The sequence below is a fragment of the Lontra canadensis genome, unplaced genomic scaffold (assembly GCF_010015895.1).
Source record: "Lontra canadensis isolate GAN:19392208 unplaced genomic scaffold, GSC_riverotter_1.0 scaffold103, whole genome shotgun sequence".
In the NCBI taxonomy this organism is placed as follows: Eukaryota; Metazoa; Chordata; class Mammalia; order Carnivora; family Mustelidae; genus Lontra; species Lontra canadensis.
In genome coordinates, this window is record NW_022631097.1 from 2,755,730 (window position 1) to 2,780,574 (window position 24,845).

The window sequence follows — 24,845 nt, forward strand, 5'->3', positions numbered from 1 at the left end:
CCCTAGTTCATCAACTCTTAGATTCCCTGGTGTCGGATGATCTCCTGAAGATGGCGATGGCTTCCTGGGACTCAGGGAGTTAGTGTGTTGATGGAGGTGGGCCAGGATGGGAGAATATGTGACAAAGAGTTAAAGGAGACAGGAAGGGTATGGGGAAAAAGGGGCAGGCAGGAACAGTGAACACTTTTGGAGAGCTCTGAGGGACATAACTTGTTTTCAGATTTTCCCTGGTTGCAGAATAAGACCCAAAGTTTGAGTTAGATAAGAACCTCTGAACACTGTGTAGTAAAAACAGTTTGTGGCCAGATTTAATATTTCAAAGCAGAATGGGGATCTCTTCAGGTACATCTTTTCATACATTGTCTAGCAACGCTCAAAAGATGCTGTGCTTGAGTAGAAAAATAAACTCTGGATTATTGGTTTTGTGAGCAAAACGACCTCTCAAGCCCAGTGTTCCTCAAAGGAATGAATGTAAACTCTTTGTGGCATACCCCAAAGGTAACGGCAGACTTCCCCACGTGGTATACTGATCAGATTTTTGGGATTCTTCTGGTGGATGTGACATCTAGTTGGCTGAATTGAATGTCTTCTGCAAATTTAAGGACTTGCGATCTCAAGCCAAACCCAGTCCTTAGGGTCTGGGGATTGTTTTTCCTGGGCACAATGTTGACCTCTATTTCTAAGAAAAACATCTTTGAAGAGCTCTTTGGACATTGAAATAGCTCTACAAAATAACATTTTGGTGCTTTAAAGTATAAACTAACCAGAAACACATGATTTCAGTTTCCCATAAATCACAGAGGGTTTTGCCTAAGAGAAAAATGCATGGTGAAACACATCACGGATAAACAGTTTAAGGTGGTAATCTGGTTGCACAAGTAGGTCAAGGATTGGGGAAGGTGACATGCAAATTTGCATTCAGATGGGCAGGTAGGGGCACATTAGCATCAGCTCACAGCTGGTCAAAGACAGGACACCAGCAATGTTGTGTTAAGGTGAGAGGGTGGCCCTTGGTTTCTTTGTCCTTCAACAAAGGACTGTCTTTGACATGAGTTGTCTAATGTGAACTTTTATTGGGAATACTTGTAGAGAAAATAAGTCTAAGTTATTAAAAATTCTAAATTTAGGATTTATTATGGGGATGAATTTTTTGAACTCTTCAAATAATCTCATTTACTTATTAACCTGTTGTTCACTCCTTGTCACCTGCATTAATGGACTGATAAGGAGATTTACAGCCAGTGTATATGAGCAGAACTTCTGAACTGTGTAGATTTTGGAAGACACTGCCACGATTTAAAAATATGCTATATTTGATATTCTTGGCATTGTAATTGGTATTATTTGTGAAACAAGTTTTTTCTAAGGGAAGCCTTTGATGAAATGATCACAGCATGTGAATTCATAGGGTCTAAATGAATTTGGCTTGATTCTACGTCTAAAACAGTCACTTGCATTCAGGTTGTGGAATTTGTTGAGAATTTCTTGACTCTTACCTAGGTCGGGGGCTTTTTTGAGAAGCTGGAGTAAAGGAATGAGAGATCAAGTGTTGAGTGTCTTCTATGTGCTGTTGTGCTTTTAAACGTGTCCTTACAGAAGTCTTTTAAGAAAGCTTATTATCTTGATTTTACATTTGAGGAAACTAAGGCTGTGGAGATTAACATCATTTAACCAAGATCCACAGTGATGATCATTTTCCTATTTGGAAGTGAGCAGAAGTGTCCAGGATTGGAAAAAGCTCTGGCTGGATCAATTTACAGTTTATCAGATCTGCAAAATTCCATTGCTCTCTTCTCCAAGGCTGACAGCTGGGATGGAAACTGAAGATGCATAAATTAGAAGCCCAAAGACCAATCCTCTTTTTTAATTAAAAAGAAATTCAGAGAAACCCAGATATTTAAATTTTTTTTTTTTTTCTTTTCTACCATGTGAGTCCTGGTGTTGGTAAAAAGCATGAAGATCAGCCGAAGGGGTCAGTTTGCTTGATCGGGAAATAAGGAGTCTGGGTAAGGTTCCTTCCAGTAACAATAAGATAAGCAACATCAGAAGTAGCAAAAGAAGTAACAGCAAAATAAATAAAATAAGAAAGGTAAACAAAAATTAAATGAAGGACAGAACTTTATGTACATTTCACCTCTTAGGGATAAGGAGTTCAGAGGATAATGTGTTACTCTGTAGCTAATTACTGTAAGTGCACAGATGGTATTTTAAGTTGACCAAACTTTTTAAAATGTCCTCACCCTCAGAGAAAGCTGGTCCAGTTGTCCTTCTGGTGCCCGATGGTGAGCCTGGAGAGTGTGTTGCTAGAGTCTGGCAGGAAGGACAGGGCAATCTGTGCTTGGTGATGGCAATGTTTCCCAAGTGCTATTCCTCAGTCGTGGCAAATTCATCCATTTGGCATGTGGCTGTTGGGCAACAAGTAATGCCTTTTCTCCCATGATGAAAGGTAGACCATTTGTTGGTTAATATTAACAAATGTCTCTAACCAGAATGGGATTGGATAGGTGGGGTTTAGAAACTTGTGAAAAATTTCTAGTCAAAACCGCAGTCTTCATCCACGTTCAGCGTCACTGAGAACCGTCCCTGAGTCCTCTAAAGACCGTGGCAACGAGAGACAAGGTAGGATGGAAGTCCTGTGGCCCTCGACAGTGGCTTTGACACTTTACTATAATATGTGATGCAGCATACGCTAAAAATGATACTCCTGGGTGATCGTCTTCCTTTTTTATTTTTTAAATTAAAAAAATTTTGATCATCTTTTTTTAACCTTGAAATATTTGAGTATTTTTAGATGCATAAATTAGGTTTTTAAGGCTGCCACATCTTTTTTTTTTTTTTTTTTTAAACTCAGATTATTTGTCAAAGCCTACATTCAACCTGGGCCTTCTGCACTGGTTCGAATAAAGCAATGGCAGGAGGAAACAAACAAACCGTATCTTTGGCTCTTTTGGTGCCTTTTCTCTCTGAGTCTGTTGGACTCTGACCATTTTTTTTTTTTTTTTTTGACCTAATATTTTAGAGTACTTCGGTGTCCCGAAAGGGAGCAAAATTGTGGAGGGGATTTCATCTTACTTTGTCAATCCCATCATAAGTATTGTACCTCTTTTATGTTTAATTTATTCTCCCAGAGATGAAGCTTTTTAGTCTGTCCTCCGCCTTCCCTTCCCAAAGCAGGATACCTTCAGAGTGGGTTTAACTCTTTCAGATGACAGAGTTCTGTGAGACCTTTCCACTGTTTCCCCACTAAAATGATCTCTTTCCCATTTCTGTTGGCCTTTTGACTGTTTATTTATTCTCATCTATGGGAAAGGCAGATGCAGAACATAGGGCTATGGCAATGGGGAGGGCAGGGGCGGAGGCGGTGGCATAGGCCTCGCCAGGGGAGATGACCCAGTGATACATGATGCTTGGAGATCTACGAAGATATCTGGTGGGAGCAGGGTGGAGCACAGTAGGAGTCTGGAGGCTCTGGGATGGAGAGAGTGGGATGTGGCTGTCTATCTGGGAGAACCTGAGGACAGCTGAAGCAGAGAGAGAGGGGATGGGAGGGAGCCCCAAATGAAGCTGAAGAGCTGGGCAGGCAGCAGGTGCAAGCTGGGTTGTGCACCCACTGTTTTTCTCTCTTGCTGGAAGGCCAGCTCCTGTGAGAGCGTTGCCCAGGGCCTGCTTGTAAACAAGTGAGCTTTATTCAGGAGGTTTTCCCCATAGTTTTTGGGACAGTTTGCTTCCAGAGACATTTCCAATCCAAGCACCAGGAAATTTGCCCCGAATTTTGTGAACAGTTCTAAGCCTTGCAGTGGCAGCTCTTCCAACCACACAGTGTCTGATGGAGGACAGTTGAATGTAGAGACTCAAAGTCTCAAGGTTTGAAAAGAGAACCTCAGAGGCTAGCACTGGGTCCACTTGATTGTAGCATAACAATTAGCATTTCGGGGGAGCAGCTTTCATGGAGAATCATAAATGAGGGCAAATTTAGGATAAACTGTTGATCAGATAGAGAGTCATGAAAAAGTTCCTGAACCTCTCACCATTTTTCTCAAATCTCTTTCGTATGCCAAGCCCTTCCCCAAAGTCCAGTATCTTATAAACTATTAGAAGAAAAAGCCACACATCAGAGAAAACCTTATGGAAGAGGTGATTCTGTCTGTCTGTCTATCATCTATCTATCTATCATCTATTTATCTATCATCTATCTATCTGTTGATCTATCTATCTATCATCTGTCATCTTGAGACAGGATTAAAAGACCACTATGGGACCGCTATTAAGAGTCTAGGAAATGTTAGGTACAGCTACTAATAGTCTAGGAAAATTGTCTTCTGAAAAGAAAGTCACTAAGAGGCAAAGTTAATCAGGTTAATCTGCAAAACTGCTTAAAGATTTCTCTTTAAATTTAATCCAAATTTGCTGATCCCAATAGGAAGTGGACAAAGAATCATATAAGGACAGATGTCCCCACAATTATCCATATATTTTTAGGATCACGTTCTACATGATGTATTGTGTATTTATAGATATTGTATTAGTAAATGAAAATTTCTTTTTTTAAGTAAATTTGATTTTAAAGTATTTAAAGCATACAAATAAGTATGGGAACATGCAGAAACACAACATTTTGTCATATCTTTTTTAAAGGAAATAAAAAGAGAGGTACAGTTGAATGCCACTAGTCCTGGCTCACCCCTCTGGCAGTCTGATTTCTCACCTTTTCCTACAGAGGTAATCACTACCCAGAAATAGGTGTGTATTATTTATATCTGTGGTTTAACACCTTCACTGGAGAGCAAATACTACATTCCTCTTTGCATCTCTACCATATATGTATAAAATTAAAATAATATATATGGTATTACTTTGAATATTTAAAGAGTACCCAAATAGTACCCTACTGTACAGTTTATATGTTTTTGCACTACTTTTTTTGTTTCACTGTTACATTTTTAGGACCTAGCCATGCAGATACATGTAGATCTAAATTCATTTTAAGTGATCTTTTTTATGCCATTGTAAGAACATGTCAGAATTTACCCATTCCCAGTTGATTTTCAAATGTATCAAGGTATGTTTTAGTTGTTTCCAGTATTTTCTCTGGTAAAGTAGGGCAAAGAACATTCTTTTCCATGTCCCTTTGGGCACCCGTGTGGAACTCCTTTGGGGTCATACCGAGAAGTGGGATTGTTGGGTCTTAGGTAATGGCTTCTTTACCTCTAGGAGTTATGACCAAATTGCTGTTAAATGTGTTTGTACCAATCAGTGCTCCCGTGAACCTATGAACAAGGTGTAGAGTCCTCACTTCTCCACCTTCTAGCCCTCATTTGGTATTTCCAGACTTTATATATTTGCTTGTCTTATGAATGTCAAATTGAATTTTGCTTTACCTTTTATTTTTCTGAGGACTATTGAGGTGGAGCTCCCTTTCATACTTTTTTTTTTTTTACAATTTAGATGTTCTCTTCTGTGCTTTGCCTGTTGACACCTTTTGCTTATTTTTTTTCTTCTTTGACTTTTTCTTATTTGCTCATGACTTTCTTATTTGCTTATTTAGTAAACAGTTTATTCTGGATACCAAGCCTTTCTTGGCAATTTGTACTGTAAGTGTGACTTTCTAATAGAGGACAAACAAAACAGAGTATATGGAAAGAAGACTTTTTGACTCATCAGGAGACTTGAGTTTTTGCTCTAGTTTTACTAACAACTTGCTTTTTGACCTTGGACAGGTCATTTAATTTTCCTGGACTTTAGGATCCTTAGCTTTAAAGTGGTATAACTTGATCCCAGAATAACAGCGTTTTTTAGATACACAATCCTTTTAGAGTTAAACAAAATTAATCAGAGAGAAAGTTCCATTGAAATTAGGGAGAAATCTAAATGTTAGAATATCTAAAAGCAGACTGGACTTTTGCTGCTTTAAGAACATGGATAGGGGCGCCTGGGTGGCTCAGTGGGTTAAACCTCTGTCGGCTCAGGTCATGATCTCAGGGTCCTGGGATCGAGCCCTGTATCGGGCTGTCTGCTCAATGGGGAGCCTGCTTCCCCCCTCCCCCCGGCCCGCCTGCCTCTCTGCCTACTTGTGACCTCTCTCTGTCAAATAAATAAATAAAATCATTAAACAAAAAAAGAACATGGATAGCTAGGATTATGTGAATAAAATTGGCTGACATTGGAATAACATTTTACAGTTTTTGAGAATACTTCCCCATACATGATTTATTTCATAAATTTGTAGGATCTAGTTTCAGTAGTCCAATATGATTTCTTGTTTTAGTTTTAGTTCAAATATGTTGTTACATTTCAAGTTTGGGAGTTGGGGTCAGTCTCCATGTCTATTTGCTCTGCCTTAAATTGTGGCTACTTTTATATTTTCTAAAGGGCATGAAAAGATCACAGTGATTAACAAAACCACTTGTTACTTTTCCTCCCATTGCCCAAAAATAGCAACTAGAGATGCACACTCTAAGACTTAAATGATCTTATCTCAAGGCAAATGAGGAGTTTGATTTTATTTCATCTCGTCAGGGCTCAGAGTCTGGTTTTTGAATTGGAATAGAAGTTGGCCGTCACCTTGTCATCATCACTATCGTTCATGCAGCTATATCCACAGAGCTATTTAGCCTTCCACCAGGACCCGGGTTTGTTAAGAGGTGCCCAATTTCCTGTTTCTCTGTGATGGAATTGAGCATTGTCCCTTTGGGGGTCCTTTTGAGAATAAGGTCTATCGTCCCTTTACAAGGCATTCATATGGAGTGGGTGGCAGAGCTTTACCTCATTCCTGAATTATGTCTTGTTCTTCTAAATGCTTCATGACCACCTTGCCTAGTTCTGCCTTGTCCATGGCAAGTCCTGCCTGATCGTAAAGCCACAGCCATTCCCTGGTACGTAATGCATTTCCCCAGAAATGGTGGTGTTCAATAATCCCTAAAATCCTTCTCCACTGTTATGGGAGAGAAGTCACTTTTTTCCCCCAGAAGAGAGGAAAAATTGCCTTTTTTTTTTTCCTTCCCTGATTCTAGATTCTCTTTCTTTTGGACTTTAACCATGAGAGAAAACTCTGCCGGGAGTATTGAGGAAATGTGCTACAGGTGTCATGGGCTGTTTCTTTGCCAACAGCCATTACTGGGTTAGTTGGAATCAGGGACAAGTTGTGGTCAGAAATGCCAAAACGAAGTAGCAAACTGAAGGAGCTATTAGGATGCCTTATCAAGATACCCACTTTGGAGACAGAGATGGACATTTTATTCGGAGGTCAAGTCAGTTAGAGCAATTAGGAAACAGAATCAGGATTAGGAGACCGGAAACAAGAGCCTAGAGGGTGGAGAGGAAGCCAGGCCAGAATGGGTTAGGGCAGGGACCCAGGACCCCGAGCTCCTGGTTGCACTTACTGTGAGCCACAGAAGACTTTTCCCAGGTCAACCTCTTTGATTTTTTCGGAAATCCTGAGTCATGGTTTCTTAGCATGGCCAACTGTCTGCACATAGCTGAGAGCATGTTTTTATAGACAGTTCCTTTCCTTTCCTCTTCTTTCCATGCCCCATCCCTGGCCATCCAGTCATGGTAGGGAGGGCCAGTACATACTATTATATACTATATACATTACATTGTTAAAAAAATATTGCTTTGCATTTTTAATGCATAGATGCATTAAAAAAGTCATAACTCAAGTATGGCCACATCATTAGAATTCCAAGCACATTTCAGAAAGCTGTCTCTATAGAAAATATTTTCCTACAAATGTGGTAATTGCTAAAGAGAATATTTGACATTGGTTATAAATGCCTGGAGCTCTTGCTTTAAAGGGCAATTTCTGAGGTTTTTGAAAAGTTAAATTGAGTGGGGGAGATGACCGTGAGGTTTCATGTAGATTGTTGCTTTCACGTAATTTCATGACTTTTCCCTTGTATATTCAAGCTGGTAATAGAAATGGGCTGGCTGAGATGAGGAATCTCGGAGGAGTAAACTGAACCCTTTCCTCCTTCACATTGTAAGTAGTTAGCCAGCGTCTTTGCTAGAGAGAGGACTGAGAACTAGAGAGAAACACCTGCAGGTGTCCTTACACACAGCTGGCCAGGGTCCAGAGCAGAGACTTGGACTTGAAGAGAAGATGGTTCATGTGAGCTGGTTCCATCCAAGGTGGGATGAGCATGGCTCACAACTTTCCATGTGGTTCCCTCCTCCTCTCTGCCTTGCCTGTCTCCATTGTCTAAGACTTCATGTCCACTCTGATGACTCTCCTGATGCCGGGGCTTCCCAGTTCCCTCCTGTTCACCTCTACTCCACTCTGCCTTAATGATGAGCAAGGATTCCCCCACATGGGGCTCAAGCCCAGGACCCTGGGATCATGACCTGAGCTGAAGGTAGCCGCTTAATCAACTGAGCCACCCAGGCTTAGAATTTTGTGAAGGAGCCCAGGTTTTCTTCCAGCCTCAATCTCTACCTACCTGCTCTGTTCCAGGCTCTTCAGGTCTTCATCTTCACCAGATGGTCCTTCCTCCTTGACTCGATTCATCTGATGAAATACTATTCATCCAGTGGGGCCTAGATAAAGTGACATTCATTCCACCATAGAAGGTGAGTTTGCCATCTTGAAACTCTGAAAATGATCTCGCCTCTTCTGCTTTCTATAACATTTTATGGCCCTCTGATAAACTTATCATATATATTTATGTGGGACTATGTCCTGTTTGCCCTACTAGGTTATAATTTCCTAGGGACACACAAAATATTTTAGTTAATGTCATTTCAACCATATCTAATTGCCCTATATAAAGACAACCAATCATGCTTTTATTTAATTAATTTTTCAAGTTTTTATTTAATAGCAATCATATTTTTTGAAGGATTGAATGAATTAATGAAGTTAGGTTACAACTTGTACCTTTAAAAAATAATTTTTGTAAACATTACCACATAGAGCTATTCTACTTAAATGTAACAAGTATTTTAGTATTACTTAATATTTATGTTCAGCCATTTAAACAGTTTCACTTAAAAGGAGTTCCTTTTAAAATAAAAAAATAGAAAAACTATTTTTTTCTCACTTGTCATTAGCTACACTTAGGAGACACTGGACATTTTGGATCATAGGAGTGCTATGATTCAATACAATGGAATACTATGAAGCCATCAAAAAACCTGAAATCTTGCCTTTTGCAACAACGTGGATGGAACTAGAGGGTATTACGCTAAGTGAAATAAGTCAAACAGAGAAAGGTAATTATTATATGATATTACTGATATGAGGAATTTGAGAGGCAGGGCAGGAGGGTCATGGGGGAAGGGAAAGAAAAATGAAACAAGATGGGACTTGGAGGGAGACAAACCATAAGAGACTCTTAATCTCAGGAAACAAACTGAGGGCTGCTGGAGGGGAGGGGTAGAAGGGATGAGGTGGCTGGATTATGGACATTGGGAGGGTATGTGCTAAGGTGAGTGCTGTGAATTATGTAAGACTGATGAATCACAGACCGGTACCTCTGGGGCAAATGATGTATTATATGTTAATAAAAAATAAATAAAGACTGCTATGATTCAGAACATTTTTGTAAATGCCTGCCTCCAGAGGCAGGTTGTGAATCATGCAAAAGAGTTTAATTACTTTATAACTAAATATCAGTTTTAACAACAACAAAAAATGGTGTCCTTTGTCTTGATTGCACATCTCGTCACTGTTGCACAGTTTGAGGGACTTTTGCTGTTGTTGAAGAAGCAAAATGATGTTCTGTAGGTATGCAGGCGGGTCCGAAGGGGAGCGGAGGTGCGGCTGGGGGGTGACACAGCCTCGGGGCGTGGCTGGGAGGGCTGCAGCTCCTTTGGGGCAGAAGCTCCCCCACGGCTCTGGGGAGAAGCCCCCCCACCCAGCTCGTGCTCACGTTGCCGACCATGGAAAAGCCTGAGTGTCCCAAGTGAGTGACGGTCCAGAGGGGTTGAGTTTCTATTAATCAGCAAAGATGATTCTGAAAGAAAGGAGCCCACAGAAGCCTGGCTCCTGCGCTTGGGTTTAAGGGAACTCTGGCCATAAGGGAAATAAGTCTGTTAGGAGAGGCCAGGTTATTCTGCAGGAACAATCCCCAATCTCAGTGGCTTGCCACAACAAAGGTTATTTCTTTTTCTTTTTTCTTTTTTTTTCTTTAAATTTTATTTATTTATTTGACAGAGAGAGAGAGGGGGAGAGAGCGCAAAAGCAGGTGGAGTAGCAGGCAGAGGGAGAGGAAGAAGCAGACTCCCTGCTGCTCAAGGATTTTTTCCCCCACATGGGGCTCAAGCCCAGGACCCTGGGATCATGACCTGAGCCGAAGGTAGCCGCTTAACCAACTGAGCCACCCAGGCACCCCAACAAAGGTTATTTCAACCTGGTGTCGAGGCCACTCTTGGGAGCAGCTGTCCCCTGTGTGGGGTCGCTGGTGCAGGGGGATCTGATTAGTTATTTCATTCATTCAGAAATGTTGGTCTGATAGCATCAACGGCACTTTCCACTGTCCCTGCAGCAGAGGAAGGCGAAGCCTGAGCCTAGCCTGAAAGGGATGTGTGTTTGTCTAAAACCAACCCCATGGCCCTGCCCAACTTTGAAGGACTGGGAGTAGAGTCTTCTGGGTGCCCCAGAGGAGAGGAGAAGTGAATACTGGCGAACACTGATGATTCCTACTACCCTGGATACACGTAGTCACTCTTATTTTTCAGTTCAGTGACTACTTCCTGAGCCAATCTTTTATGTGTAGCACTTTTCTAGGCATTTGGGGGGAGAATAAAATACAGTCTGTATTTGTAGAGAATCTAGCGCTTTCTGCAAAAGCAAGCTACTTGAAAGAATTTAGTAACGATATGAGGCCTTCTGTGAGAACTTTTTTTTTGGGTTGTAACTGGTGTCTTTATTTTTACTTATTATTATTTTTTGTTTTGTTACCAAATCTATTTTTATTTTTTATTTTTTTGACAATTTTTTATTATGTTATATTAGTCACCATATAGTACATTATTAGTTTTTGATGTAGTGTTCCATGATTCATTGTTTGCGTATAAAACACCCAGTTCTCCATGTAATCCATGCCCTCCTTAATACCCATTGCCAGGCTCACCCATACCCCCACTCCCCTCGCCTCTAAATCCCTCAGTTTGTTTCCCAGAGTCCATAGTCTCTCATGGTTCACCTCCCCCTCCGGTTCCCCCCACCTTCATTTTTCCCTTCCTTGTCCTAATGTCCCTCATGCTATTCCTTATGTTCCATAAATAAGTGAAACTATGAGAACTTCTAAGTTGATTTTTTGCACATTTTTGGACAGATTTTGGGAAACAGTGATCAGGAGAAGAAGAGAAGAGATGGGCATTCCAGGTGGGAGAATAGTACAAGTAAACGTATGTGGCAGTAAGCTTGGTGATCATTCCTGGGAGCAGGGGTGAGGAGACAGAGAGGGAGAGAAAGCTGGGGAAGCAGAAAGAGATGGGGAAGATGGGGAGAGAGACAGGGAGACAGTAAGGTCAGCTCTTCTAGAGAAGCTATAGTCTCAGAAAGAATGACTTTGGACTCAGAATGCATGAATTCAAATTCTTTTCTTTTTTTAAAAGGATTTTATTAATTTATTTGACAGATAAAGGGAGCACAAGCAGGGGGAGCAGCAGGTAGAGGGACAGGGAGAAGCAGGCTCCCCACTGAGCAGAGAACCCAACACGAGGCTAGTTCCCAGGACCCTGGGATCATGACCGGAGCCGAAGGCAGATACTTAACCCAATGAGCCACCTGGGCGCCCCATGGATTCAAATTCCTGCTCTAGTTCTCCCACTTACTTGCTCTGTGACTTTGGGCAAATGTATTCATTCCCTTGGGCTTGCCCTTACATCAAATACCAGATACAAATCCTGCCAACCTGGTTTCTCTCCCTCGGTCAGTATTCTCAGACAAAATGACGGGGCTTAGGCCTTTGACAGATAGCTCTCTCCGTAAAATGGGTGGTAAGCATTGTGCCCGCCCCAGGGGTGGTTCTGCAGATTGTATGAGGTGATGCATTCAAGCACTCAGAAAGTCCCTGCCACAAAGTGCACAAAACTCACTAAATGTGTACCTGACCCTCTGGGAAGGATGGGTTAGCACGGGCAAGCGTGCAAACGACAGACTGCCAATGACAGAAGGGACAGCCTGGTCTCGAGAATATTGCCTAGAATTTGCTGCAAATTCTGCTTTGGAAGGCAGACCTCCACCTTTTCTTCTGCTTGCTAATTTTTGCTAACCTTAAAGGCAGCTCAGTTCTCTCCATCTCATCCCACATAACGAATGCAAGGTGTACAGATGGGAATTGCACGAGAGCACCCCATGTGTGAGCAACGGGTGCCTCCTGCCAGGTCCTCGACTGGCCATCGCCTCATTACTCCTTCTTCCACTTAGTCCTGTCTCCCGACACTATATTCTGTTCCTGTCACTCTGCGGTAGACACAAAGAAATAGAATGCATGGCTCCTGCTCTCAAGGAGCTTACCAAATGGTTGTATCAAAACTTAGCTCTGCCAAGTCCATTTTTAGAACCTTTTGTTTCAATGGAATGAGAAAAAGTAAAAATAGCCGCAGCGGGCCTTTCAAAGGTGTCTTAAATTATTCTTCACTCATTTTTCTTCTTCTGTTGTGAATATCTTTAGCTTCTATAGAAGGACAAAGAGAAGAAAAGTAAATTCCTGGCAGCCATGAATTCTATTTATACCCGGTGGCACATTATATTTCTATAGAAATAGCTCAAGAGGCTGGAAGAGCCTGTTTCATGGAAATCCAACGCTTTTTTGTGGTTATTGACTGTCTTTCTGCACATTCCAACGTCAGCTAGAGAGTGGGTAAGGGGGACGTGCACACTTACAGTGCATCCTCTGGGAGCAGGTGCTCAGCCCCTACATCAAATACCAGACACAAATCCTGCCAACCTGGTCTCTCTCCCGCTGTCAGTATTCTCAGACAAATGGCGGGGCTTAGGCCTTTGACGGATAGCTCGCCTGGGAAGCCCAGTGAGCTGAAGATGCATGTGTGTCTGTTGATACGGCTTTGAGCAATGACATTTGAGTCTGCCATGACGAACAGGCTGTGTGATCCCCTCTTAGAGCCATGCCTACTTTTGGCCCTGTGAGCCTGGCAGGATTTTAAAGATCACTGCTGTGCTCGCTCATGAAAACATCTCTCCCCCCATTTATTCAACGATCCTGCTTTGGGAAAACAAAATGTAAAATACCAACTGATGATCTTAAAGAAACATTTCTTTCGTTAGAACCATAGTGAGAGTTTATGGTGGGTCGGGAAGGGGAACCAGGGCTACAAGACCCATCTGCTGCTGTTTGGAACTCACTCTGAGGGAGTCATAAAATGCAAGCTGGGTGGACAGCAACTCCACGTGGCCCCTCCTCCTGTGGGCAATTAGTGTTCTGTGTCCACGGTCATTTCCGTGTGGAGCTGTGTCATCTTTAGGGTGCTTCAAGAGAATGGGGTTGTTGAATTGGAGGGTCTTTTCTCTACTGTATACAGAACGAGGAGAGACTAGGACACTCGGGCTCAGTCCCTCTTGGCTGATGCTCATAGTTTATTGGTAGTTACAGAAACTATCCCAGGAATTTCGTCCCAAATACCTCCCTTTGTGGACTGGGAGATGGTATCCTGCTAGTCCCCGGAGGGCATCTTATGATCCTTCTCCTTCCATGCTTCTGTGTGCTATTCCTCACAGGAGCTACTGTATATTGAGTGCTTACCACGTGCCAGGGGCTTGATAACATCTCATTTTATTACTGCTACAGTCTTAAGAGATAGAATTAGGGCCGACATCGAGTGAATACCAGGCATGATGAACAACTTTGGATTATTCGCCCTGTGCTCTAAATAACCATAAGAAGCAAGTGTGATACCGATATTATACCATCTTACAGTTCAAAAGAACAGAGCCTCAGTGAGGTTAAGCAACCTGACCAAAGTCGCATAGCTAGTAAATTAGAAATCTGGGATTTGAACCTAAGCTTGAGGGTCCCCAAGTCCCAGGCTCCTCCCACCTCTCCCCATGGTGCAGTGAAAACAGGAAGGGTTCTCTCCTTGAGTGCGGGGGGTTGCCACTGAAAGTGTTCTAGAAATGAGTCACAGTTTGGTGATAGATGCAAGTTTTCGGGATTTTCTACACCTTCACTTATTTTGCTTAGTATACTTTATGCCAGTTGAGCACTTTCTCCTCGTCCTTCACAACAGAACTATTTATTTTCAATGCATAGGGTAATTTATTCAAAACATAATTATCCCAATTAAACCAAGAAATGCATATGCTTCAAAGATATGGCATATTATCAAATGTTTTATAATTCTTATCCAAAATGTTTATAATTTTGATGATAGGAATTTCTTATCTTTTTTACTGATAAAAATACTCAGGCAAAGATTGTATTTACTTACACGTAAAATATTAAAAGCATCTGGAAACTTGAACATATGTAGTGAACATATGGATCATTTCCTTTTTTTCCTCTTAATCACAATAGGTTTTATCATTGCTCAAATTAATTTGGTAGCTATCTACCTGTCTTGAACGCTCCAGATCCCTTGTTTCATGGCCTTATCCCACAGCTATTGGTCCTGGGTAGTAGAAGTGAGGTGGGAAAGCTGGGAGATCCTGCCCTGTCTATGGAGTGTCTCTTGCATCCTGAATTGCTCCCTTCCCCAGACAATCTGAAAGGGGTATTACCATCTTCTGAGGCCATGCCCCTGGACCAACATTCTCCTGCCCATTTCACTTTTTGTTTCTCTTTTGTCTCATCCTTTGAAACTTCATCATGCATAGGTCCAGTGTCGGGGTGTGCAAACGTCCAGGCACAGAACCACCGTGTATGTGTGTGTGTGTGTGTGTTCAGGATGTGTCCTTATGGAGGAGTCTGGTGAAGGGTCTGGGGGCCAAACCCCTGTGAGAGTGGACACCCATTCGCATTGCCTTAACACACATCTCAGCTTCATCAGGGAGGAGAGACCAGGAAGAGACCGTTACTAGAAGTAAACTGGTGGTCCAACTCAGCATCTCAGTTTCTGATTGCTGTGGGTGTCCAGGCTTCTTTCAATACCTTGTTTAACATAAAGAATATAGTCAGTGGTACTGTTATAGTGTTGTCTGGGGACAGATGGGAGTTGTAGTTGTGGTGAGCATAGCACAGTGTATGGGGTTGTCAAATCACGATCACCCCTGAAACCAATGTCACATTGTGTGTCAACTACATTGCGGTTAAAAACATAAGTTGAAACACATGAATAGATAAAGAAGATGTGGTTTATATATACGATGGAACATTACTTAGCCATCAGAAAGGATGAATACTTACCATTTGCATCGACGTGGATGGAACCTTAAGTGAAATAGGTCAAGCAGAGAAAGACAATTATCATATGCTCTCACTCATATGTGGAACATAAGGAATAGTGCAGAGGACCACAGGGAAAGGGAGGGAGAACGAGTGGGGAGAAATCAGAGAGGGGGACAAACCATGAGAGACTCTGGACTCTGAGAAAGACACTGAGGGTTACAGAGGGGAGAGGGTGGGGGATGAGGTAGCCAGGTGATGGGTATTAAAGTGGGCTCATGTGTTAAGCACTGGGTGTTGTAAGCTATTAATGAGTCATTGAACACTACATCAAAAACTAATGATGTACTGTATGTTGCCTAACTGAACATAATAATAAAAACAACAAAAACATAAATCAAAACAAAGCAAAAAGCCTCTAAACCTCTTGACTCCATCACTGGCACATGGTAGGTGTTCAAAAATTTTGAATAGCCATTCAATATTTCAAAGAACAGTCTGTGTATTGAAAGTGAGCACCCTGTGACTTAAATTTCCTAAAGTTTCAGCAAACAAACAAACGAGGAAACCAACAAAAATACCTTGTTTAAAGGGTGCAGTGCCAATCCCTGTGTGTTGGCAGCTGCCAGCCCTGGGGATAAAAGCCCATCAGGTGGCCCTGGGCTGGTCAGTCTGTGGAATGCGGCTACCCCAACTTGGCTTCTCCCTTGCGAGTGACAGAGTGACACCTCTCCTTCTGCCTTTCCCTCCAAGCCCTAGATGTGAAGTCTACCTCTCAGATATGCCACTCCTCTTTCTCAGTATTTTTCTAATTTTCTTTAAAAAAAAAAAAAACCTTTTATTTTAGTCAGTTTTCCATTTTGTTCTTGTAGTACTTGCAGTGTGCAGGAATCTGTGGCTGTTCCAGAAATGGAGCTCTATCTTCTAGCCTCCATTTTCCTTCTTTTGGAGGAAACCTACATTCTTCACTTGCTTTGCCTCCTTCTGAGCAGGACATCCCACTATCAACTTTATTCCTGCCCTGGATTTTCACGACAGCCCTTGCAAATATCTGTAAACATTGCTAAAATTAATGGTCTAATGGAAAAGGGTCACAGGAACTTGGTCTAAAATAAGAAAAACTAGTACATTCGTTTAGAGACTGGAAGATTTTCCAGTCAGTTCCCTGAGAGCCCATCAGGTAACTTCTGACATTAACTAGAAGGTAGAAAATAAAAATCTGTCTGAGGGATCAGATTACGGAATGTCAGGCTGGGAGGATATAGGAGAGATGATCTAGATTGGGATCAGTTAAAGTTTTATGTTAAAGGCCAGACAGCAAATATTTTAGGCTTTGCAACTATGCAGCTCTGTCACTGGAGTATGAAAACAGCCGTGGACAGTATGTAAATGAGTGGGCATGGTTGTTTTCCAATAAAACTTTATTTACAAAAACAGGTGATGGGTGGATTTTGCCCAGGGTGGTAGTCTTCAGACTCGTGATGTAGACTAAAGCCACGTTCTTAAACAGAAAAACCGAAGTCCAGAGACGGGAAATGAAAAGCTTAGAGTCAGATAGCTTATCTTTGGAAGAGATAAAGACGGCTTCCCTGGGGCAGGAGTGGCTGTCAGTACTTATTCCCCGGGCAAGAGGGAATGGGTGAACACTCTTAAGTCCAAGAGTCCTGCCAAAGGCTGCGATTTTGTTGTATACTGGGGGACGAGTCAAACTTGTGGAGTTTGAGAACACTTATGAAGAGTTAACCACCGGCTCTTTGGAATCACAGAGTCTAGAACCAATTAAAAAGAGAGCAAAGGTGTTTTGAGCATTGAGTTGCTGTTTTCAGTATAAAACAAAGAGTAGGCTTATAATTATGGTCTTAGTCTCCTGCCTATCTGTTACTATCATAAAACACACACATTTCTAAAAGTGAAAGAGAAGAGAGATGAACTGCTTTTGTTGAAGGGTTTATGGGTCTGAAATGAATAGTCAACTTAGCACAGAAGCTCACAAGTTGCACAGAATACATCGATGCCCTTTGAAAGAGAAGACTTCTCCTTTCTCCCATATCCTTAAATTATTCAACAAAATATTTACTGAGACACTACTATGTGCAGGCCCTGTTTGAGGTCCTGGACACACAATAGTGACTAGGACAAAATGATCTCTCTGCCCCTACATTCCAGTGGATACAACCTAGTCCACTGAGAACGTGCCTGGGTGAAGGGCTGTCATTATTATGTCTTTAGAGTGAGATAGTCTGTTGTTGCATGGATGTGTTCTCCTGCACATTACCCACTCTTCCTATTCTTGGTCAGAACAGGGCCAGGAAACCTGTACTACCTGGTAATAGATTCTGCAGGGATTTCCAGGTGAAGGAATGGAGAGAGCAGAAGTGTGGAGGTGGGCTATTTGTGGGTTAGACCAGACAGTGGGGATGAGGGAGTGGCTTTCCTCATGGAAGACTAGAGGCACAACATCAAGAATTGCAGCTCAGGTTGAGTGAAGACTGGTCAGAAAAGGCAGATGTTTAGAGCTAGAAGGTTGTTTAATCCTTGCAGATAAGATGGTGGAGAACTTGGGGGAGCATGTGTAGGACCAACTAGCTGCACTGAGAAACTCTTTTCAATTATTTGTTTAAAAATCTTGCAGGAGGGGGACAATGTGGTGGGAGTGGTTAGGTACAGAGGAAGAAGGGATTTATAGAGGGATTTGAGAACAGCTGGAAAGTAAAGGGAAAGGGATTAATAATAAAGGGTGTGGTCAGAGCTGTGGTAGGAGCCAGTAGCTCATGCATGGCCTGGTCTAGATAGCATGAGTGATTTGAAAAACTGGGATATTTATTAGAGCTTTTTACCTTCAAGTAGATACCATTGTTTTTAAAGATTTTATTTATTTATTTGACAGACAGAGATCACAAGTAGGCAGAGAGGCAGGCAGAGAGAGAGGTGGAAGCAGGCTCCCCACCAAGCAGAAAGCCCGACAAGGGACTCGATCCCAGGACCCCGAGACCATGACCAGAGCTGAAGGCAGAGGCCTTAACCCACTGAGCCACCCAGGCGCCTCAAGTAGATACCATTTTATTGAGATATAATTCACATACCATAAAATTCACCATTTTAAAGTGCGTAATTCAGTGGTTTTTAACATTTTCTCAAGGTTGTGGAACCAGAACCCTTTCAACAGCCCAACACATGGGTGGTAGGGGAGCGACAGAGGGAAAGGGAGAGAGAATGTCTAGCAGATTCCACGCTGAATGCAGAGCCCGAGGTGGGGCTGGATCTCATGATCCCAAGATCAGGACCCTGGGATCATGACCTGAGCTGAAATCAAGAGTCAGACACTTAACTGACTGAGCCACCCAGGTGCTCTCTGAAAGGGAAAACTATTTAAAATGTAGTTTGTGTCTTTTCATTGGATCTGCCTTTTGACACTGACCCAGAATGAATTATTAGTTTCCATGTTGTCCTCAGTGGCTTTTGAATATGTTCAGAAACTGATTATGCAAAAGGAGAAAGAACAAAGTTTAGGGAAAAAAAAATTATTGTGGTGCTGACAACACCAGACATTAACATCTGTTCTCTTGTTTGTGCCTCTGACCACATTAAAATATTTGATGTCTCCATTTAAAAAAAAAAGGACCACTCTATGGGTTTGCTGAGGACTTTAATGACAAATATGTTTCACCTTTGACCTTGAAGTAAATGAATGTCATGCTGTCCCTTACTTGCAGATGTCAAGTGTTTTCCACAGTGGGCTGAAGAAGCCAGAGAGTTGGCAGGCAAGAGACTGAAACGTCTGCTTATTCTTGAAATGGATTTGGAATATACACGTGCATTTGTGGAGTGGAAAACATTTTCAAAGAGACCGTTTGAAGCTGAAAGGACCATTTGATTCTCTTTTTACCCTCTTGGTTTTATTCAACTAATTTCATTACTTTCTGTCCCTAGCACCTCACCAAAGGAAAAACATGCCTAGAGCTTGGGTGATGAAAGAATATTTTATATTTTTAGCTGCATGTGAATTTTATAAGTGCATTTGAGAGGTAGTTTGTACATTGAATCCTTTTTTTTCTATTCAAATTATTTGAAAATATTGTTATGAAAATAAAAAATTACAATTTTTAGCTTTTTAAATAAGTATCAAAATGACCACTAAAAAAGGCTTTTTCTTCTTCTTTTTTTTTTAGTAAGATGTTATTTATTTATTTGAGAGAGAGATCAGAGTGAGAGACAAAGAGCATGAGTGGGGGTTGGGAGAGAAGGACAGAGTAAGAGGGAGAAGCAGACTCCCCCCGACCAGGGATCCCGATGCGGGACTCGATCCCTGGACCCTGGGATCATGACCTGAGCCGAAGGCAGCTACTTAGCTGACTGAGCCACACAAGTGCCCCTAAAACAGGCTTTTTCATTTCCATGTTAGAGTTTAATGTCAATGTGAACCAAGCATAGACTATGTCTATAAATTAGCCTGAGAAAATTCCTCTAATTCCTGGCTAGAAGCTTGTTTCCAGGGGGAGGCTGGTTTCTGCTCTTCCCGTGTTTGTTCCATACCGCCCTGCCCCAAGAATAGAAAGTATCGATTATACCACTGTTTGTGGGCAAAGGCCCCACTGTCCTTCAGAATGATCTTGATTCTGGTGAATATTTGGGTCTATGAAAAGAAAATTACGGGTGTTAAAATTGTGCCTACATCTAGTCTCCATGACATGGTTTTGGTTTGGTTGCGTTCCTGACATGTTCTCTGAAACATGACTGACTTGTTCTTGCATGAGCAGCTGGACAGCACAACTGAGCACACATCAGCCTGTGTTACAGGCACAGGGTTGGGAGGGGCTAACCCAATTTAAGCTTTCTTGGAGTACTTAGCTTTCCCATCATTCCTGCTGTGAACACAGTTCCTTGTTTTTATTTTCTAGTTATCTTACTCTTTCTTCCATTCAGCTCCCTCGATCATTCCTGGGGCAGGGGTGGGAAGTCAGAGAGAGACCGAAATGGCACTGAGGACCTCATCTCCAGCTTCTATGTTTTAAAATATATAGTAGCAGCCATTACAGTGTTACTCAGTTTAACTATTTCTTGTTCAGGATGTAATGAGAGACTCTGAAAGGATAAAAAAACGAGCAAGGCAGTCAGTCTTTGGTTTCAGGTAGGACAAATATTGCAATGAAGGGAATTTTATGCTTGTTCCCAAAGAAAAGTCTAGAAAAGCATTGTAGAGTTCAGAAGAAGGAAAGAACAGTTAGGAGTAAGGAGAGGACCAGAATAGGCTTCCCGGAGGAGCCATACTTGAGGTGACCTTGATTGGTCATGGAGAAAGGGCACAGGGATGCCAGGGAGGAATTATTTCACCAAAAAAGAAGTAAAAGGAGAAAAGCTTAGGGAGGGGCAAGGATGACTCTTGTTCTGCTGTGAGCAGAAAGAGAATCAGCAAAGGGAGGAGTGTGGGAGAAGTGGCAAGAAAAGTCAGGGCAGAAGGGAGGAGGAACATTCAACAGTCTTGATGCCTTGGAGATGTGGGGGCAGCAGTGAGTTTGGAGGGGGTGAGAAAAAACCCTAAAAGGTGAAGGGGGGGTGGGTTACAGAAAGTTTCCTTTCCATCAGATCTGGGTTCTTTGAAATTCAAGGCAAGCCAATAGAGAGAAAGAGACGGGAGGTCAGTGTTGTGAGATGCAGGAAAAGACAAGCTCTGAAAATGTTCGAGAGAATTACTTGTCCTCATTTTATAATTTTCTATACATCATGCCTCTCCTTTTCCCTGATGCAAAAGTCAAGGGTGCACCTGGTATCCCCAGCCTTGATGAAGGCTCTACTAGGATATGCTTTACCAATGTTAGACTGTTCAAGGTTTAAAAGTAACTGAAACGTGCTTCCACCCAAACAGACAGGAGAGTTCAATGCCGCTTGCAAGAGAGGGTCAGATACTTGGAACAATTGTCAATGGGAGAAAAAAAAAGCCCCAAATTCAGCACACCCAAAGGCAAACTTTGACTGCTTGACAACATAACCAAACTACTGATAAAATGTCCCAGAGTGTTTTCTTTCCTTTTCAGGGCTAAGACTCGAGAAACCACAGAAGTAAGTCAAAAGGTGAAGGCGACCAAGCCACCTGGCGCGGGCACCTGAGCAGGCTCAGTGTGGCCCCCGCCACTCGGTGCAATTCAAGAGGCTCGGGTTTTGGTTTCTAAGCCTCTTCGCTCTGCGTCGGGTCTGGTAACTTGAGCAATCCCTCTCCCTGTGCACTGCGGTGCCAGCGCGTGATCAGGCAGGGCTCCTGGGCGATTGGTCCCCAGGTTTGGGTTTCAGGGGGTGGGGACTTTCAGGCGGGGCGGCTTTGGCAGGCAGCCCAGATTTCTGGAATGTGTGTGCTCTGCCTGGTGGGCTAAGCAGTTTGGCATCAGGTTCCTGCCTGTGAACCGAAGGCAAGAGAACAATAGGCATGTGGCTCCAGGGCTAATTAGCTGTGTGAAAGCCTTGCAGGCCGAGCTCTTCTCCAGGCTGTGTGTTTGGCTGGGCCCGCAAGCTTGCCGCAACTGCCTCTGGAGAGCCTGCTTGCACACCCGCCTGCGCCCCCCCCGCCGACCCCCACCGGCTTTGGGAGACCTGTGGGCAAAATGATGCATCAGGGAATTGGAGTCAGACGGTCGGAATCAGACTTGTGAGTTGTGTCCGTGACATTAGACCAGGAAGTGGTCCTGGGCAAAGCCATCGTGTTTCTTTTGGCACATTCGTATGCTTGCTCATGAGAAAGGGTGGGTGCAGAGACACATTTCCAGTCCAACACCTGCCATATTTGGATGTGACTATCCCAGAGCACTGAGGTCATTTCATTTTCTCACAGAAGGGGAAATGCTCTTCTTTTATCATTCACCTTCAGTTTGTGTAATATTTTAGTGGGGCCGAGGCTGGAAGGAAGGCCAGGCTGTGGAAGGCTCCAGAGTTCATGGAACATCAGCCAAATTCTTAGGGGAATGTAATGCCTGGATTAGTAAAATCTTAAGTTTGAGAGAGTCAAAAGGTCTTGAATATTTGAAAGGGAAAATAAGAGTGATTTTTCATTCAAGATCGTCCAACTCCACTCGGGACAATTCAGATTTGTATAAAGTTAAATGAAGAATGTTCGTTATTTAACAAAAATATAACAAGAATCTTCTTGACCGGAAGGCTTTTCCAGAGGCTGTGAAACGTAAGTAGAGGTTTAACTTCCAGCTTTAGAGAGGTGTTCATCTAGTTCGGACAGTGAGGGCCATCCTTATTCTCACGGTCAGCACCCCCTGTAGTCTAAACAGAGAACACAGGGAGAAGCCTTACAAGGTGTGGATGGAGGGAACAGTGTTTCTTCATTGGTTTGAGCACAGAACTCAACTTCTTTCCTCAGGCAGCACGCTTGCACCTGTTGCCAAGTCAGTATTTTCCTCTTTCATTAAGTGGCTCCCTTGAGATTTAAGACTTGCACCCTAGTTTAGACAGCTTCAGCAGGGCTGCGGTTGGGGAAAGAGATGTCTAAAATATTTTCCCCAAGGTTCTTCAAGACCAAAAGATAATTGGTTGAGGATGATTATTATTTTTTATAAAAGACTGAAAGACTCCGTGCTTATGAATGTGTCTGGAGAGTTCTGCCCATTGCGGACCCTCGCTGTGCCAAGGGTGGCCATCTGACCGGCAGCATCGGCATCTTGTGGGAGTGTGTTAGGAAGGCAGGATCTTGGGTCCCACCCAGGCGCTGCCTTTTGCCGAGACCCGAAGGGGGTTTGCAAACAACAGAGCATGAGAATAAATAGGAGCCACTGTATCTTGAATGGGAAATTCTCTCTTTGTTCTCTCATGAACTTCGCTCTCTCTCTTTTCCCTTCTCCCCTCTCTCCCCCTACTTCGACTGTTAATCCATGGAGCTGTACTGGACCACCCTTGGGACACCTAGATTTTTCTCTGAATGAAGCACGTGAGGCAATTTGACAGCTGGAGACCTTCCTGTTAACAGCCATTATAATAAAACATTCCCCCAAACCAAATTCGACAATTATTAACATGTTTAAACAGAAAACGATGTTTACTAAGGCATTCTTCCTGAGGCTTAACATATCCTGTGAAGAGGGTGGGGTGGGGGTGAGGGGAGTAGATGGAAATGTTAGCTCTACCTGTAGTTCAAGGTAATGTCAGAACTAGAGGTTTAACCAAGAAAAAACAAAACAAAACAAAACAAAACAAAACTCAACCCAACAACAACAAAAGACCAAAAAAACCCCCAAACAAAACAAAACAAAAAAACCCCAAACCCCAAACCCTCTTTCTTGGAAGCTGGAGATGGAGATCCTTTTACATGTATAGTCGGTCAATGGAAACCTTGTTTTTAAAGTGACTGCTTTCAAGTGATCGGAGGATGTGCTGGTTTTGGGAAGAGAAGACACACGCACAACACCCTTTAGTCAAGAATGTGAAGGTGCTTGAATGGGACGGGCACCCCAGCCGCACTTCAGCACCACGGCAGGTGTGACCTGGAGGGATTCGTTGCCGCCACATCCCCAATGCCTGACACAAAGTAGGTCCTCACTCAGTATCTCCTCCATGACAGGTGGCCTTCACTTCAGCTTGTGTCAGGGACCGAAAATACCCTAATCTTTTAAAGATACGAAGCCTCCTCTATAAAGAGCGGGATGGGCTGTGCTGGGGGCAGAGGGAAGCTTAGCCTTTGGAAGTGCGTGACTACTTTTCTTGTCATGCCCAGATGAGTGAAGGTGGCCTGTGGATGCTGAGTGTGGATGGAGGAAATTGGGGTCTTTCAGCCCTAGGAGGTTATCTACGTCCACCCTGCTCTCCACATGGGAACGTTCTCCACAGGTGGACTCAGCTGTTCACCAAATTTGTGCCGACAGTTTCCAAGGTGTGGGCCTGCCCCAGTCGGCACATGGCCCTTGGGGAGGAGACAAAATATAGTCCCTCATAGTTCAGTATGAGAGTTGCAAATAGTGACACTACTTATTTCTTTAAAAAAAAATTTTTTTTTTCTACCTGGGAATGCAGAGGAAGGAGCACCCCACTTCCTGAGAGGAGGGTGGGGAGACATGGGTGGCTTCACAGGCTGGATCCTGTCCTAGGCATTGCTTCTCAAGGATCAGAAGACATTCTCAGGGCAGCAAGTGACTGTTTATTAAGGCACAACTCGACGTTCTTTACATGTACTAATTCACTTAATCTTTCATAATGACCACTGGTGTATTGTGCCCATTCTGCAGATTAGGAAACTGAGGATTGATAAGGTAACACGTGCAGCTGGTAAGTGGCAGAGCAGAGAGTTTATGTAGGAAGTGCAGTGCCAGAGCCCTTATTCCTCAGCACAACGCCAGACTCTTGCCCAGAAAGAAAAATATACTCCCAGCAGAAAGGAAAGGTCTGTGTACGGACCTCCTATGGAGGAGTGAGGGAGCATGGCATATTCTGGAAACTGAAAATCATTTAGTGTGACTTCTGAATAGAGCTTGGTATAATAGGTAGGGGTTGGGTCCTGAGTTTAGATTTTAAGGAATTTAGGATTCCTTTCTAGGTGATAGTTCTAGAAGGATTTTTTTGGTGTGGTGGTAAAAT

At 42.9% G+C, this 24,845-nt stretch overlaps 1 long non-coding RNA gene across 1 annotated transcript; it reads left to right on the forward strand.

The window, feature by feature from the left end:
• Positions 1-2,587: 2,587 nt before the first annotated feature.
• LOC116855500 lies at positions 2,588-9,162 on the forward strand. Its single transcript, XR_004380364.1, has 3 exons — positions 2,588-2,619; positions 8,450-8,565; positions 9,046-9,162. It is a non-coding gene; the product is annotated as an uncharacterized LOC116855500 (long non-coding RNA).
• The last annotated feature ends 15,683 nt before the right edge of the window (positions 9,163-24,845 follow it).